Here is a 17,250-nt window from a genome sequence, read left to right on the forward strand (position 1 = left end):
TGTATAATGGCAATAAAAACATTGCTGACCATAGAAATATGTATTTAAATGTCCTCATATGTGTATGCACACTTACCAAAAGCACACATAAATGGGGGGAGACAAGTAGTATGGCACGTAAATTCCAGATCCATGTTTCTTTGGGGAGTTTTTCTACTTAATGACTGCTTTTTATTTTCATATTATTTTACACTATATTTGGGAATACTCTGGTTTTCATATTCACATTTTCTTTTCCAATGATGGTTGCATTTTAAATAACATTTTTTTGTAACTTTTGCAGTTACATTTTAGGAAACACCACTATATGAGTTCTCAGATCATAACATTTTCTTATCTTGTATATGTTTCTCAGAAGAAGGCATCATGGCTAACTGTAAACATTTCTGAGCAATGTCAGAACCAGTCTGTGCCCATAGAAAGGGAAGAGAGTCTCCTCTCATTAACCTTTAATGCAAGCCAGCTTCTAAATATTTAACCTTTTGTTAGAATAGACAGCGTTGAAATATATTCTACAACCAATAATGAGATCTGCCAGCACTGTACAGACAGGGTCAGTTATGGCAAACACAGCTCCCCAGTACCCTCATAAGCAAAGAAAACTAAATAGGATTTTTCAGTGCTGAATTTATCAGAACATAGGATAGCTATGTATATACCAAATATAAAGAAAGCGTGATTTTAAAGGTGACCATATATTGAAACAGAGAAGATCTTTGCGTTTGCTTCTGGTAGTACTGTCCTTCCTGTTGAAGGCAAATATGGCGAAACATGTCAAAGCCAGTACTTGGAGCTGGTAGAAGAGATCTATATTGAACCAGCTTTTGTATCTTTGACTATTTGGACATAGTTGTCTTCTGATTTTATGGCTTTTTGTGAAAAGATTTAATTACAAAAATGTGAGGGGTGTACTCACTTTTGTGAGATACTGTATATATGTAAATATATGTAAATATATGTATATGTATGTGTGTGTATGTATGTGTGTATATATATATATATATATATATATATATATATATATATATATATATATATATATATATATATACCCAGTATCTCACAAAAGTGAGTACACCCCTCACATTTTTGTAAATATTTTATTATACCTTTTCATGTGACAACTCCGAAGAAATTACACTTTGCTACAATGTAGTGAGTGTACAGCTTGTATAACAGTGGGAATTTGCTGTCCCCTCCTCAAAATAACTCAACACACAGCCATTAATGTCTAAACTGCTGACAACAAAAGTGAGTACACCCCTGAGTGAAAATAACCAAATTTTCCCCAATTAGCAGTTTTCCGTCCCTGATGTCATGCAACTCGTTAGTGTTAGAAGGTCTCAGGTGTGAATGGGGAGCAGGTGTGTTAAATTTGGTGTCATCTCTCTCTCATATTGGTCACTGGAAGTTCAACATGGCACGTCATGGCAAAGAACTTTCTTAGGATCTGAAAAAAATTATTGTTGCTCTACATAAAGATGGCCTAGGCTATAAGAAGACCCTGAAATTGAGCTTCAGTATGGTGGCCAAGACCATACAGCGGTTTATCAGGATGGGTTCCACTGAGAACAGGCCTTGCCATGGTCGACCAAAGAAGTTGAGTGCACGTGCTCAGCGTCCTATCCAGAGGTTGTCTTTGGGAAATAGACATTTAAATGCTGCCAGCATTGCTGCAGAGGTTGAAGGGGTGGGGGGTCAGCCTGCCAGTGCTCCGACCATACGCCGCACACTGCATCAAATTGGTCTGCATGGCTGTCGTCCCAGAAGGAAGCCTCGTCTAAAGATGATGGACAAGAAAGTTTGTAAACAGATTGCTGAAGACAAGCAGACTAAGGACATAGATTTCTGGATCCATGTCCTGTGGTCTAATGAGACCAAGAGAAACTTTTTTGGTTCAGATGGTGTCAAGCGTGTGTGGCGGCAACCAGGTGAGGAGTACAAAGACAAGTGTGTCTTGCCTACAGTCAAGCATGGTGGTGGGAGTGTCATTTGTCTGGGGCTGCATGAGTGCTGCCAGCATTGGAGAGCTACAGTTCATTGAGGGAACCACGAATGCCAACATGTACTGTGATATACTGAAGCAGAGCATTATACCCTCTCTTCAGAGACTGGGCCACAGGGCAGTATTCCAACATAACATCCCCAAACACAACTCCAAGATGACCGCTGCCTCACTAAAGAAGCTGAGGGTAAAGGTGTTTGACTGGCCAAGCATGTCTCCAGACCTGAACCCTATTGAGCATCTGTGGGGCATCCTCAAACGGAAGGTGGAGGAGTGCAAGGTCTCGGAACATTCACCAGCTCCCCGATGTCATGGAGGAGTGGAAGAGGACTCGAGTGGAAACCTGTGAAGCTCTGGTGAACTTCATGCCCAAGAGGGTTAAGGCAGTGCTGGAAAATAATGGTGGCCACACAAAATATTGACACTTTGGGCACTATTTGGACATTTGATTTAGGGATCTACTCACTTTTGTTGCCAGCGGTTTAGACATTATTGGCTGTGTGTTGAATTGTTTTGAGAGGACAGCAAATTTACACTGTTATACAAGCTGTACACTCACTACTTACATGTTACAAAGTGTCATTTCTTCAGTGTTGTCACATGAAAAGAAAAAAAATATTTACAAAAATGTGAGGGGTGTACTCACTTTTGTGAGATACTGTATATAATATATATAATCATAATGACAAGCTCAAACAATAATAATAAAAACAATTTTGTATACCTCTATTGCTCAATATGAAGCTCTCTTAAGCAAAACTAAGCATCATGTGCTGCGGTAAACAGTTAGTATGATGATTTAATACAGGATGTGGCGAGTTACACAATATCTTCCCATTGAATGATTAGGCAAGTAATAAACAGTATGTATCTTAACATATATTCAGTTCAATGAAAAAGATTAAAAAAAAAAAAAAAAAAAGGAAACTAAGATATAAGAGCCAAACTCAAGCAAAAGCCTTTATTTGTATTTTGGATCGAATGGGAAAAGTAGGAAGTATAGGTATGTATTGCTGTTCGTGTTCACCCTTAGGAAGTGTTTTCTCAGATTCAGGATGGTGATTAGCAGGACAGGAAATGATACGAGATGCTATATCCAAGTAGGGGTTTAAAGAGTTATTCCTGAGTTCTAAAACAACCCTACTGTAATGTATGTATATGTTGTTGAAAAAATGCAGTAATATGATTCGAGGGGGTGGACCTTTCAATCATCTGTCTGTCCTACATTTATTGATCATTATTCATAAATGATGAAGTACTTAACCTCTATGATAGGAAGCAGTGGGTGGAAAGGGCTATTGTAGTCACTCTTGATGACACAATTTTATTACCCCCGTTGCACTGCAAAATTACTTGGGGGGGGGGGGGCTCTGGTGGAAGATTCAGTAGTGTTTTACACTTTTTGTGGGGCCCCCCTGGTGACTTTGGAGCACATCTCCCCACCTGATCCCCTCTCTGAGGGTGCCAGGTCCTCTGGGTCCAAACCATCCATCGATACACTGACTGCGGTCCTGGAGTCCTTTGTGCCCAGGGTGGAGGTGGTCTTCGGGCGAGGGGCTAGCAAAAAGTGCCCCCCGCTTTCCCCTGCCTCATCTGTCTCATCAGATCCTGAATCTGATTCAGCCGCCATGGACGTGGGTCATCCTGCCCGGAATCTGGACCATTGGATGGGTCGTCTTCAGGGTTGTCCAGTGCGCATTCAATCAGACAGTGCCACGGCCATGGCTTATGTAAATCACCAAGGGAGCACAAGAAGCGTCCTGGCGGCTCTGGAGGTAGCAGGCATTATAAGGTGTGCAGAACGGTCCATTCCAGCCCTCTCTGCCGTACACATTCCCGGGGTGGAAAGCTGGCAGGCGTATTACCTCAGTCAGCAGGTGTTTGACCAAGGGGAGTGGTCCCTTCATGCGGAGGTGTTTCATCAGTTGTGTCTCTGGTGGGGCACCCCCAAGATGGATCTTTTAGCATTTCTGTTCAACAGAAAGGTGCAGAGGTTTGTGACTCCGTCAAGGGATCCTCTGGCGGCTGGTGGTCCCGTGGGGTCAGTATTGTCTGATTTACGCCTTCCCTCCTCTGAAGCTTCTGCCAAAACTTCTACGCAGGATCAAGGCAGAAGGGATTCCGGTCATCTTAGTGGCTCCGAACTGGCCTTGCTGGGCTTGGTATGCCGATCTGGTGTGGCTGGTTGCCGACGTTTCTTTGAAGCTTCCTCTCAGGGAGGATCTGCTGTCCCAAGGACTGATCTTCCATCCTGCTTTACAGTCGCTGGCTTTGACGGCTTGGCTGTTGAATGCCAGGTGCTGAAGGATAGATGTTTATCTGAGTCGGTGATTCCTACACTGTTAAAAGCTAGGAAATCTACTTATAGGAGGCTCTACTATCGTACGTGGAAGACGTACATTGCGTGGTGTGAGTCTCTTGGGGTTCATCCTTGCTCCTTCTCTTTTGATGCTCATTGACGGACGCAGCACCCACCCCATTGTGGAGTTGTAATTCTTCTGACACTGCTTGTAGCTAAACGGAGTGTCTGTAGCAGAGAGAGGGAGTATACCCCCTTGGAACTGCCCATGGGCTTAGTCAGACTTTTTTTTTCTGTCTAGTGTCCTACTCCTGTAGGGGGCAGTATAATCCCAATGGCTATGAAGATCAGGAGCTGTGTCCGTCAATGAACATTGGAGAAATGGATTTTGCAGTAAGTCAAAAATCCCATTTTTCAGGGTTCTGCTAAGGCAAAATAACCCTTCTCTTTTTTTCCTAGAAGATAGTAAATCCTCACTTTTTCAATATAGGTCTACTTTAACAATTTAGAAATTGCAAAGTGGTACTTTGTTCACGGTTTTATTGTTTAAAAACACAACAGCATAAGCTTGAATTCCCCTCCCATAATTTGAGAACATTATTTAATATACGTATTAAACAGTTTAAACCATCAGTGAGATATAATGCCTAAGAGGAGATTAAAATTTGTTGTGACTTTACAGTTCGTATGGTTGATGTCAGCCTGAGGCAGACTGGGTACTGGGTTGTTGGTACTGGGTTGTTGCCCATCTATGTCATCGAGTCTCATAATGGTGACAAAATTGTTGTTTGAGGATTATGACGTATTCTCTGAAGGAACTAGTCATTCATTTAACAGTTGTAATTTAGTAATGTAAACACAATTCAGATGCTTTTATCAAGGTTCATCTTTCCCTTAGGCAAGTTTTGGATTTAGCTAGGAACCATAGTGTTGTCTGAGGTCTACAATTAAAGGTAGGAACTTTCTCCTCCAAAGTTAGGCTTCCGTTTTAATTATAGTTATTTAACAGGTGTGGCAGTTTCAGCTCATGCTTGTGAGACCAGCTTAATTTGGTTTATCTTCAGTTAAAATATAAACATTGCCTATACTAGAGTTTTATTTAAATAAAGGCGTCTGGAGTAAAGTCGACTACACCCCAATTACATTAGATGTAGATTTGATCGCTAAATGCATCAACAACCCTTCAATGCAAGTGCCTACGTAAATAATCTATTCAGTTTTTTTATCAAACAGACCCTTTTTACAAACTCAAAACTGTGCAGATCTTTTAGGTCGAGTTTGACAATTGGGCCGTTGGGCCTCATGCACACTAAGCGCTTTGAACACTTTTAGAGGCATCTTGCGTCATTGTTTTCGTCGTATTTTTTTCTGCCTCTAAATGCCCCTAAGTGTTAGTCTATGTGTTCATGCACACATAGGCTTTTACAGGCCTATAGAGGCAGAAGTATAACCTCTAGGATTCCATTGAACCCTGTTTAGAAATCCCGATATAAACTATTTTCAAAGGGAATATATTAGGCCATTTAGAAATGAATATAAATATATCTCATCAAAGTGTACTTTTATGGATATTTTTGGTATTTAATTTGAAAGTACTGACATTTTTTAACCACATCTATCTTCCAAGATTTATTGGAAGACGTTTTGTACAAATTGATGCATATTGATTTTCTTTTTCTCAAAGTAATTTAAAAGTCCTCTAAGGAGATTTTTTTCCAGCAGTGCACTGTCACTGCCACAGGAAGTTGGGGAAAATCTTCCTCATTGAGCACACCAACATTGGTAAAAATTTATCATTTTGTAGAAAACAAATGATAGTTGTCATTGAACAGATGTCCCCATGAAGGTTTCTACTCGCCTCCTGTTTTGGTGGCACGTTCAGTCCTGGCACAAATGGAAAACAGGACTCCTAGGACGCAAGTGAGGGCACAGAGAGCAAATGAATCCCTAACAACAGGTTCAATACTTCTGTACTTTATTTAAAACTTGGAAAAAAAAAGTGTTGGCTTTAGATACACTTTAACTTCCTGGGCATTCCTTTCCAAACTAGCTGGTAATTATTCTTAAAGGTGACATACATTACATTGCTACTAGCATTCATAAATGTTCCTCTTTGAATAGACATGTTGTGTTAACTTTCCTGTCCTCAAAAGATTTAGCTTTGTATATGTGACATGAATTCTTTCAGTGGCCTTCTAGCTCACATCCTTGCTTTCTTCATGTTATTTCTGCTCAGAAGACCACTTGTCAAACACCTTCTTTTTCAATGTGTCTACTCAGGTTGCCACAAGTGTTCTGTTGGGCTCATTTCTGAATGCAGAGCACATGTCACTGACCTCTTTGTGTGCTTTTGTTTGTATTGTAAAATTAGATCAGGTTTCCGTGTTTTGGAACTGCAGAGGTCTCAATTGGGCAGATCGGTTTTCTGCGGTGTTTGAGTTAGCAGAATGGAAAATGCAGCTTGTGTGTGAAATATAATCAATTTGTCCAGCTCTCAATCCCTGCTTCACCGTTCTGTCCCTCTCTGCCCACTAAATAACTGGGTGGTCTTGACACAGTCGAAAACTAGGCAGCTTTTCATCAGTTGCTCATCAGCATGCTAATTGCTGTATGACTAATTAGGCCCTGAATTCCAGTTGATTTTCTATAATGAGACAGCTGGTTTAATTATGTAATCGTATGATTATATTAGCCTAGAGTGCCCTGACGAAAAGTAACGTATGCAGGAATGCAGTGTCGTAGCATAAGGAAAACACACAAGGGGGCATTCATTTTCATCCTAAAACACGGGAGGGCAGGAAGAACTTGCTGTGTTCTTTGTATGCTTCTCTGAGTAAGTTGCATTCATTGTGGACCTAAAGATTAAGAGCACCACTTGTTTAGATGATAATATAGGCAATGTTAAAGCAGAACTCTGCGCAGAAACCTTTTTCATTGTTGCTGCTGGTGCTCTACTACCTTGAGCAGACACGTACTCTATTTGTTTCATCAGGCTGTAGTTTAAGGCAAAATGAATGTGCATTATTTAAATCACAGGCTTCCTTCCCTGTGATTTCTGTTCTATAGGATTAGTGGCTGCTGTACCCTCTGTCCCCAAACCACGGTCTTGTAACCTACTGATTGTAATTCTGTGCCAGTGTAAAGGACAGATCTTGGGAGTGTCAGACTCCTGGTCTGTACCTCCCACTTATAAGCATCACAACACCGCTCTGCCCTCAAACTCAAACCCAGCTCTTCTCTTAACTCCACCTCCACCCATAGCTCAATACTCATCTCCACAATTAGCTCAGCCCCCAACTTCAGCACAGCCTCATCTCCACCTACACACCCTCCCATGATTTCCTGCTTCTTCCACAGCACCATGGGAAGTGTGGTTCTTTAAACCCCCATGGATGTGATGTGTGGCAATGCAGAAAGTCCTCCTCTCAGAGTAGTAGTGTTTTTTTTTATCTAGCAAGATGACATAACAGGGTCCCGAAAATAAAGGATTGCAAAGAAAGTAAGCTATATTGATTTAAACTTTGAGTGTTTTTATAGCTGCTAGGGAGGGAATCTGAAAATGATAAACTTGGAGAATCCTGCAGTTCAGCTTTAATACAAGTTTGCATGGATGCCTTACATACAAAGTCCTATTTCTTCTGCAATTCTTGCCTTTTGTTATTGCATGGTTGCATGGCACATTTAACAACCAGGTGGAAAGCAGTGTTCCATAGGGAATCCAGCGGGAATGGGGTCTATATACAGGAGTCACATGGAGTACATGTGTCTATTTGCATACGTAATGTAAAATGATATACATTATAAATAATCACCTTGAATGTTATTAACAAAAGATGAAGAAATATCTGTAAGATGTAACTTTGTCCTGTCATTCATAGATTCCAAGGCATTGTCATTCCTAGATGCCAAGGCATTGGTGACACAGTCGCTACCAAACAAGCAATAGACTGATGTGAAGAAAGAGTTGGCCAATTACAGGCCAACTCTTTCTAAAACCGAAAAAAGTCTCTTAAAGGGAAACTCCCATTTTGATGAAAAGAAAAATCCCTACAATTCACCTATATACAGTACATTGAAACCGTTTCCATGTCCGTGTTTTGTAGATATTGATCTAGACAGTTGGGCTGCATGTATACAGATTTTTTCCCGTTTTTTTCATTGAGTGTTTTAATCAGTGCCAGTATTGTAGTGAGAAATAATTGAAACCTCCAGTTTAACCTATACGCCTTGACAAATTCTGAAACTTCACTGCAGTTCTGTAGATCTTAAGGCAGGTCATTCCACTGCATGTGTACAGATCTTTTACAGTCGTTACAAAAAGATAATGGCTATTGCTCTTTTATTTAATGAGTAATCTTGCAATGGTAAACAAAAGAATATTTATTGCACCCAGAAATAGGAATATTTTCACAGCTCCAAAGTGATTTGTTGGCCATAGTGACTCATCAGAATATGAAACTAATTTAGCTAGAGAATAAAATATATTATCTGATTGTTCACCATCAGAAGTAACTCACTTTTTCACGATATACACTATTACCAAAACTATTGGTATGCCTGCCTTTACACACACATGAACTTTAATGGCATCCCAGTCTTAGTCCATAGGGTTCAATATTTAGTTGGCTCACCCTATGCAGCTATAACCGCTTCAACTGTTCTGAGAAGGCTGTTCACAATGTTTAGGAATGTGTCTATGGGAATGTTTGACCATTCTTCCAGAAGCGTATTTGTGAGGTCAGGCACTGATGTTGGAGAGAAGTCCTTGCTCGAAGTCTGTGCTCTAATTCATCCCAAAGGTGTTCTATAGGGTTGAGGTCGGGACTCTGTGCAGGCCAGTCAGGTTCCTCCACCTCTAACTCGCTCATCCATGTCTTTTATGGACCCTGCTTTCTGCACTGGTGCGCAGTCATGTTGGAACAGGAAGGGCCAGCCCCAAACTATTCCCACAAAGTTGGGAGCATGAAATTGTCCAAACTGTCTTGGTATGCTGACGCCTTAAATGTTTCCTTTACTGGAACTAAGGAGCCAAGCCCAACCCATGAAAAAAAAAAAAAAAAAAAAAACCCCACACCATAATCCCCCCCCTCAAACAAATGATTGGACCAGGGCACAAAACCAGGTCCATAAAGATGGACCTTGATGGAAGAGCGAGTTTAGGGTGAAGGAACTTGACTGGCCTGCACAAAGTCTGACCCCAAGCCGATAGAACACCTTTGGGATGAATTAGAGCGGATACTGCGGGCCAGGCCTTCTCGTCCACTTCATTGCCTGATCTCACAAATGTGCTTATGAAAGAATGGTCATACATTCCCATAAACACACTCCTAAACCTTGTGGACAGCCTTCCTAGAAGAGTTGATGCTGTTATAGTTGCAAAGAGTGGACCAACTCAGTATTGAACCCTACGGACTAAGACTGGGATGCCATTAAAGTTCATGTGTGTGTAAAATAAGGTGTCCCAACACTTTTGGTAATATAGTGTATGTCTCCATGTTGCCAGCCCACCACTGTCCCCTGTTCTGCATACGGTGTGTTTGTGTGATATACTGTATACACAGAGAATTTCATGCAACAGGGTTGTCCAAAACAGCCAACAATATAAAGAAAGAAGTCAGAAGGTTGCAGCACTCAAAAGTTTCTTTAGTTTTAGAAAGTAGCAAAAGTTAACAGAAGTGTTTCCATACATTGCATCCGCTTTAGGCCAGCACTCACCCTTTGTCAGGCAAGAAACACATCTAGTAAGATAGTAACAAACAATCAAATTTATGTGAAAAAGAATTCAAAAAATGCACAATCAATGGATAAATTGTACAAATGCTGGAAATCTTTATACACAAAGCAATAGGATAGCAGTCTGACTCCTCGTGGATACCTAGTAGGTTACATATAGTGTTCAAAACCCCTCTTCTTGGGTGACCTAAACAAAAATAAAAGCATATTTAAAAACACATCATAAATTTGTAAGAAATAAAATCAATATGTACTCCAAATGTTCACAAAAATCATTCATAAAAGTAGGTGTAGATGCAGATCGGCATTCAATCCCCAAGAGCATAGGGTATCTAGACAGCTTATCCACTGCATCTTTCTTTTTTCTTTTTTTTTCCCTTTTTTTTTTTTTTTATATCAAAAGCAGATCATGGTCCCCTCCCATCCTGTTTTTAGGAATATGACCAATCTCTATAAATTGTAATTACAATACTCATTGAGCATGTTCCTTAAAATGTCTAGCCACAGCTAACTGTATGTTTATCCCTGATCAAGTTGTCATTTCTTGCTAGCCCGTCATTTACCTTTTTGTTTTTTCCCCCACACACAACAACCCACATGGGTGCTTTAAGATATAAATAATAAAATAATGGCGTGTGATATCTGTGTATTTTAACAATATGCCCCCTGTGTGGGTGATTTGTGTTGATAATGAGAGACGGGGACTAGTGATGGAGGCAGCTCCAAAACGTAAAGGGTTAACCTGTTTGTTCGTTATCAATTGAAAAGGATAACCTCTAGAGTTGCATTTCTGTTCCATCTCATCAAGAAGAACTTCTCTACTTTCAGGATCACTTACAATGCACTTGACTGGAGCAAGCTAGCTAGTAGGGATACAGTTTAAATATTGGGCGGATGAAAGCTGCTAAAATGTTTCAGCTGATTACTGCCTGTCAGTTTTGTAGAAGAATCACTGACCAAAAATTCTCCATTTTTAGAAGTATTAAACTCCAATCCATTAAGCAAATAGTTTAAATTATTTTGAAAATGATCAGAGGGCTCACTGTTTAAGTAAATAAGTGTGTGTGTGTGTGTGTGTGTGTGTGTTTATGTATGTATGTATGTATGTATGTGTGTATATATATATATATATATAGATATATATATATAGATATATATATAGATATATATATAGATATATAGATATATATATATATAATATATTGTGACAGGAAGTCAGGTAAATCTGTGGATGTTGTCACAGACAGGAGATACATCTCTGCTTGGTTTAGACAGTTCGCCAATTACTGTAGGGTGTCGGCTGAAAAGGTAGCCAGGACGGCTTAAGGAAGCCGAAAGGCCTTCAGCTGTTCGGAATGAGGAAGTTAAGGCCTCTATATTTTGTCCAGAGGAAGTCTACCTTCCTGTGTCGGCTGCCTCCTGACGCTGTGTGAAGCTGGGGAGAGGAGGACAGTCAGATGTGTGCCTCCCGACGCTGTGTGAGCATGGGAGAAGACCTCCTGGAGCGATGTGCGCTGAGGAGGGTAAAAAGTGTGAAGACTACTCAAGGTGAGGTCTTGGACTATTTCTATGTGGAAAGAAATAAATGCACTGTTTGCTATATGAAGAGACAAGCAAAGGAATGGTTGCTATGTAAAGAGACAAGCAAAGGAATGTGTTCTATGTGAAGAAAAAAGGGACATTCTCGATGTGAAGAGATAATAAATGGACTATTGATAGTCTGCTGTATGATCAGCCAAGTCTGCCCAACAGTAGGTTGGGGACAGACTTCTTTAGGTAGGTTCCTGTGTGTGAGAAGGTAGCCGCCCACAGTGGCAAGGATTTATTTTGTGTTTTATGTTATTTTGGATGTTTTTGACGCTTGCAGTCTGGTGAAGAAAATTGCATGAATAAACCAAACTGTTGTTTGCAACCACTTCTCGGCTATCTCCTGTGTAACGAACCCCCCAAAGGGGTCATCCACACCCGCCAGCGAGCTAATCTCCCAAATTTATATATATATATATATATATATATATATATATTATAAATAACAAAAAACAACTGAGAACATTGATGTCTTTTACAGCTGGATTCACATGGCATGGCTTTGTTTGGTAATAGAGTCATGGCTTTCAACAGGATCGATTAATATTAAATTATACCCTCACACTATTCTTGTTATATAGGCATCGGGTCTGAAACTTCAAATTTATAGCTGCTGTCACTCCATGCGTAAGTTTAATGTTCAGCATGTTTTGGCCTGTCCTCTTTCAGTATATAAAGGGTCAAATAGTTTACCATCCATGTCACTTACAAGTGATGGGCTGCAGATCTAAAGAGACAAGAGATATTATTGATTGCATCCTTCCCATTCTTCATCTACCTTCTCGTCAGTGTCTGCCAGGAAAGTGAGCCAGAAAACCCACTCTTTCCACCAGTCAATTAGAAATGACAGCACAGATGGACTTTATACAATGAACACTAAGACTTATTAGAAAAAAAATACTTTTACCCTTGACAGTGATATGATACAGGTTTGCTTTTGTCTTTGGGATTTAGACTGTTTACCCAGTACAGGAAACAAGGTCTCCTCACATAGACCCTAGTGTGATTGCAGATGTTTTAAGAGATTCGTCTGCACCTTATTAATATGTTTGGTGCAATGTAACTTAATTGAAATCTTGCTGACCAGTAACTGATGTGGCAGCTTCCAGTTAGAGGAATTCCTCTAATGGAATCTATATTATTGTGCTAAGGTATTTTTCTGTCCTATTTGGGAGATTTCCTCTCATTTCCCATCCCATAGAGACAACAGTGTCACAAGTGTCCCCAGTGGAAGAATTTCAATGTATTCCTGTTCTTGTAACATCTAAACATTTTTAAGTGTCCCTTATTTTCAATCCTTGAGACTAGGATGCAGAGAGAGGGTTAATTTCCCCAGTAGGTTACAGAGTTACCAGTACATACCTGACCTGTTTGTTAACATCTCCCTTCTCTATCCAAAGCTAAATAATATGTTTTGGCTTTTGATACACTTTAAAGGTAACTTTTATTGCGATAAATATGTAGGCCGCCTTCTGTAACTTCTTATTTGGCAACTAGTTACCTGGCTGGTAAAACTTCCAGCATGGAGATCAGCAGCTCTGACTCTTATCTGTTCGACATACTTGTTTTATAGTCAGTGGATCAGGTAGATGTCAAGCAACAAGCAGAGGTTTAGAAATCATTATGATGAGAAAAAATTCAGATATTGAGAATAGATGAATGAAAATGTTCATGCTGTTGGACTGAAACTTTTTTATTTCAAAGGTAAATCAGGGGGTATTTATCACATATCACAAGTGGTTATAAAGGTTAGATTGTTTTCCCTAAATAAGAAACGTGGTATACTTACCTGCTCTGTGCAGTGGTATTGCACATAACGGCTTCCGAACCTCTTCTGGAGTCCCCCACCATTGTTCTCTGCTCCTCCTCATCCTTATGTGCCCCCATAGCAAGCTGCTTGCTATGGGGGCACATGTGCAGGCCCCCTCCCGAGCTGAGCTTTGTGTGTCCATAGATACACAAAGTGTGGTTTGGCCCTGCTCCCTCCTCAGAGGATATGATTGACAGCAGCAGGAGCCAATGGCTTACATTGCTGCCTTTGTGTCCTGTGAGCAGTGGGAGAGAGAGCAGTGCTGCAGATTGGTAAAGTGCTGGATCGAGATCGGACTCAGGTAAGTATATATGGTGGGGGGAGAGATACAACTACTGGGACATGTTTTTCCATAATGCAGGGAATGCATTAAGGTAAAGCATGTATTGCCTTTAGAACCACTTTAACAGATGATAATGCCACATGGAGTGCCACCGAACCTGTGCAATATAATAAAGGATATTTATCCTGACAGAAACCTGTAAGCTGACCCTGAAAAAGTGGCAGTTATCTGATTTTCATGCTGATCTTCTTTATGCATTCATGTCAGTGCAATGCATATATGCAGCAGCACACCAGGTGGCCTATAAAGTCAAGAAGCCACAGAAATGTGTCGGCTGCCTCTGTTGTTCTGCACATTCACTGGCACGCTCTCATCTCAAGGACCAAGCTGCCACTGACATTTCACAGTCACGGTTTATGATTGGGAGCTGGTAGCACGGGCCCTCAATCATATACCACTGTGACCCCCAGCGACAAGAATCACATGATCAAGAAGCCCACCTCCAAATCTGAATGTTAAGAACCCCTTAAAGGGCAGCCAGCGGCAAGAGGTTACTCAATACTCAGGAAGAATACGACATTCAATGTTTCCTTTCCAGATGTGTGCATACTTGTTTCAGGTGTATGACTCACAAAGTAATAAGGCTAGAGGATCTGTTTGACAGCCAGGCATTGAACCTTTTGGGAAGGTGATCAGCCATGGAAGCCCCTGCGTTTCTTTTATATTGACATGTGCAATACTGGTGTGTTCTTCCATGAGTAAGGAAAATCTGTGTGTTCTCTACCTAAAGTCATTCAAGGCTCTGAAACAAACCAGTGCTTTGCCCAGTCAAGACAAATATGTTTGGTTTAACACCCCCCCTTTTCAATTGTATACTTAGCTTTCCTATTTTCTTCTGCCACTCTGCTTAGCACCAACAGCTTCTGTATATGGAGAAACATGTGACTGGCTACATGTAACAGCCCCGGGCCACAAAGTAGCATTGTCACATAGGGAGCCAATGGCCCTGTGTAAGCTATGACATTCGAGACTTAGTTTACAGTGATTCTAAACCTTAATTTAAAAAAAAAAAATAATAATAAACACTGTATTCTTGCATGATCTGTCCAGTGGTTATGTACAGAGCAGCCCCAATCCTCTTTTTTTTCTGGGGTCCCCCAGCAGCTCTCCTAGCCCCTCCTTGGTGGGTGCCCACCATAGGAAGTCGCTTTCTATGGAAGCACTCATGCGGGCTCGCTCCCGAGCCCCACTGCCTGCATCTATAGTCACAGACAGCAGGGCTCGACTGCGCTCCCCATTCCCAGCTCCCTCAAGGAATTTGATTGACAGCAGCAGGATTGCTTCTCCTACTATGAATCTGCCAATGTGAGGAGGAAGAGACACACTGCTCTTAGGCACAATGCTGGATTGAGAATGAGCTCAGGTAAGTATAAGGTGGGGCTGGGGGAGGGGGATCCTGGACACAGAATGCATTAAGGTAAAACACCTTGAGGCTTTAGAACCACTTTAAGCTGGCCATACACATGTTTTTTTTTTTTTATTATTCAGACTGTGGGTTAAATGGAAAAACTCTAACATTCCTTTATTCACGTTATCCAACGCCACTGAATGAATCTTCCAGCTGCATCTGATTGGACGCTTCAGGCGTTAACAATTTTACAACCTTGCTCCGTAATTTTTTTTTTTCCATTCAGATGATGGTGGGAGAAAGGGGTGGTCACCTGTGTGAATTTCGGCTGGTTTGTCAGGAACTAGCTGAAATTTGCACAATGTATGGCCGGTTTTACACAAGACTTGCTTTTTACTCCTGCAAGCTTAACAGGGCAGATGGGGAGCAAAAATGGATAAGTGCACGTCGAGGTCTGCACTAAAGTGAACCTATTGCTTTGCTTAAATATCTGGTGTGTTTCTATGTACACTGCTCAAAAAAATTAAAGTAACACTTTTTAATCAGAGAATACCATCAAGTCAATTAAACTCCTATGGTATTTATCTGGCCAGTTAAGTAGCAGAGGGGGTTGTTAATCAGTTTCAGCTGCTTTGGTGTTAATAAATAGAACAGGTGCACTAGATGGGCAACAGTGAGGCGACCTCCAAAACAGGAATGGTTTTACAGGTGGAGGCAACTGACATTTATTTTCCCTACTCCTCTTTTCTGACTGTTTTTCACTAGTTTTGCATTTGGCTAGGGTCACTACTGGTAGCATGCAGCAATGCCTGAACCCTATAGAAGTTGCACAGGCAGTCCAACTCCTGCAGGATGGCACATGAGTACGTGCCATTGCCATCTCAAGATTATGGAGAAGATTCCAGGAGACAGACAGTTACTCTAGGAGAGCTGGACAGGCTCGAAGAAGGTCTTTAACTCATTAGCAGGACCGATATCTGCTCCTTTGTGAAAGTAGGAACAGGGTGAGCACTAGTGGGTGGCCCTGTGCTCACTGCTCGGCACCGTGGAGCTCGATTGGTACTTGCCATTGAACACCAGAATTGGCAGGTCTGCCACTGACGCCCTGTGCTTTTCACAGATGAGAGCAGGTTCACCCTGAGCACATGTGACAGATGTAAAAGGGTCTGGAGAAGCCGTGGAGAACGTTATGCTGCCTGTAACATCATTTAGCATGACTGGTTTGATGGTGGGTCAGTGATGGTCTGGGGAGGCATATCCATGGGAGAGATGCACGGACTTCTACAGGCTAGACAATGGCACCCTGATTGCCATTAGGTATCGAGATGAAATCCTTGGACCCATTGTCGGACCCTAGGCTGGTGCAGTGGGTCCTTTGTTCTTCTTGGTGAATGACAATGCCCGGCCTCATGTGGCGAGTGTATGCAGCCAGTTCCTGAAGGATGAAGGAATTAATACCATTGAATGGCCCCCATGCTCGCCTGACATAAATCCAATAGAACTTCTCTAGGACATTATGTTTCAGTCCATCCGACGCCACCAAGTTGCACCAAAGTCTGTTCAGGAGTTCAGTGATGCCCTGATCCAGATCTGGGAGGAAATACCCCAGGACAACATCCGTCCTCTCATTAGGAGCATGCCCTGACGTTGTCACATGGGAACCATACAAACTACTGAGTACCCTTTTAAGTTGCTGCAATTAAGTTTCAGCAAAATGGACTAGTCTGCTGCATCATTTTTTCACTTTGATTATTGGGGTATCTTTGAATTTAGCCCTCTGTAGTAGAGAGGGGCTCGGGCATGTTCGAATTTGCACGTGGGCGATCCCGCCAGGAAGCCGACACTGCACTCCGCTAATCACAGGCAGTGAGACATTTCTAGATCTGTGCAGCTGCTCATCGGGAAATGTCTCACTGCCTGTGATAAGCGGAGTGCAGTGTCTGCTTCCTGGCGGGATCGGCCATGTGCAAACTCGAACACGCCTAAGCCCATCTCTACTTTGTAGGTTGTTAATTTTCATTTCCATCAAACGATGTGGCACCTTTTCATTCTCAACACATTACCCAGTCCATATCAGTATAGGTATCTAGCATGAGATTTTCCCCATTGAGATCTGATGTGTTTT

The 17,250-nt window shown here is 41.5% G+C and overlaps 1 protein-coding gene across 2 annotated transcripts in view; it reads left to right on the forward strand.

The window, feature by feature from the left end:
- The window catches only part of CUX1 (cut like homeobox 1), a 615,616-nt gene that overhangs the window by 253,335 nt on the left and 345,031 nt on the right, over positions 1 to 17,250 (forward strand). The gene's annotated exons all lie outside the window — the stretch shown is intronic.

This window comes from Pelophylax lessonae, assembly GCF_965119305.1.
Source record: "Pelophylax lessonae genome assembly, chromosome: 2".
In the NCBI taxonomy this organism is placed as follows: domain Eukaryota; kingdom Metazoa; phylum Chordata; class Amphibia; order Anura; family Ranidae; genus Pelophylax; species Pelophylax lessonae.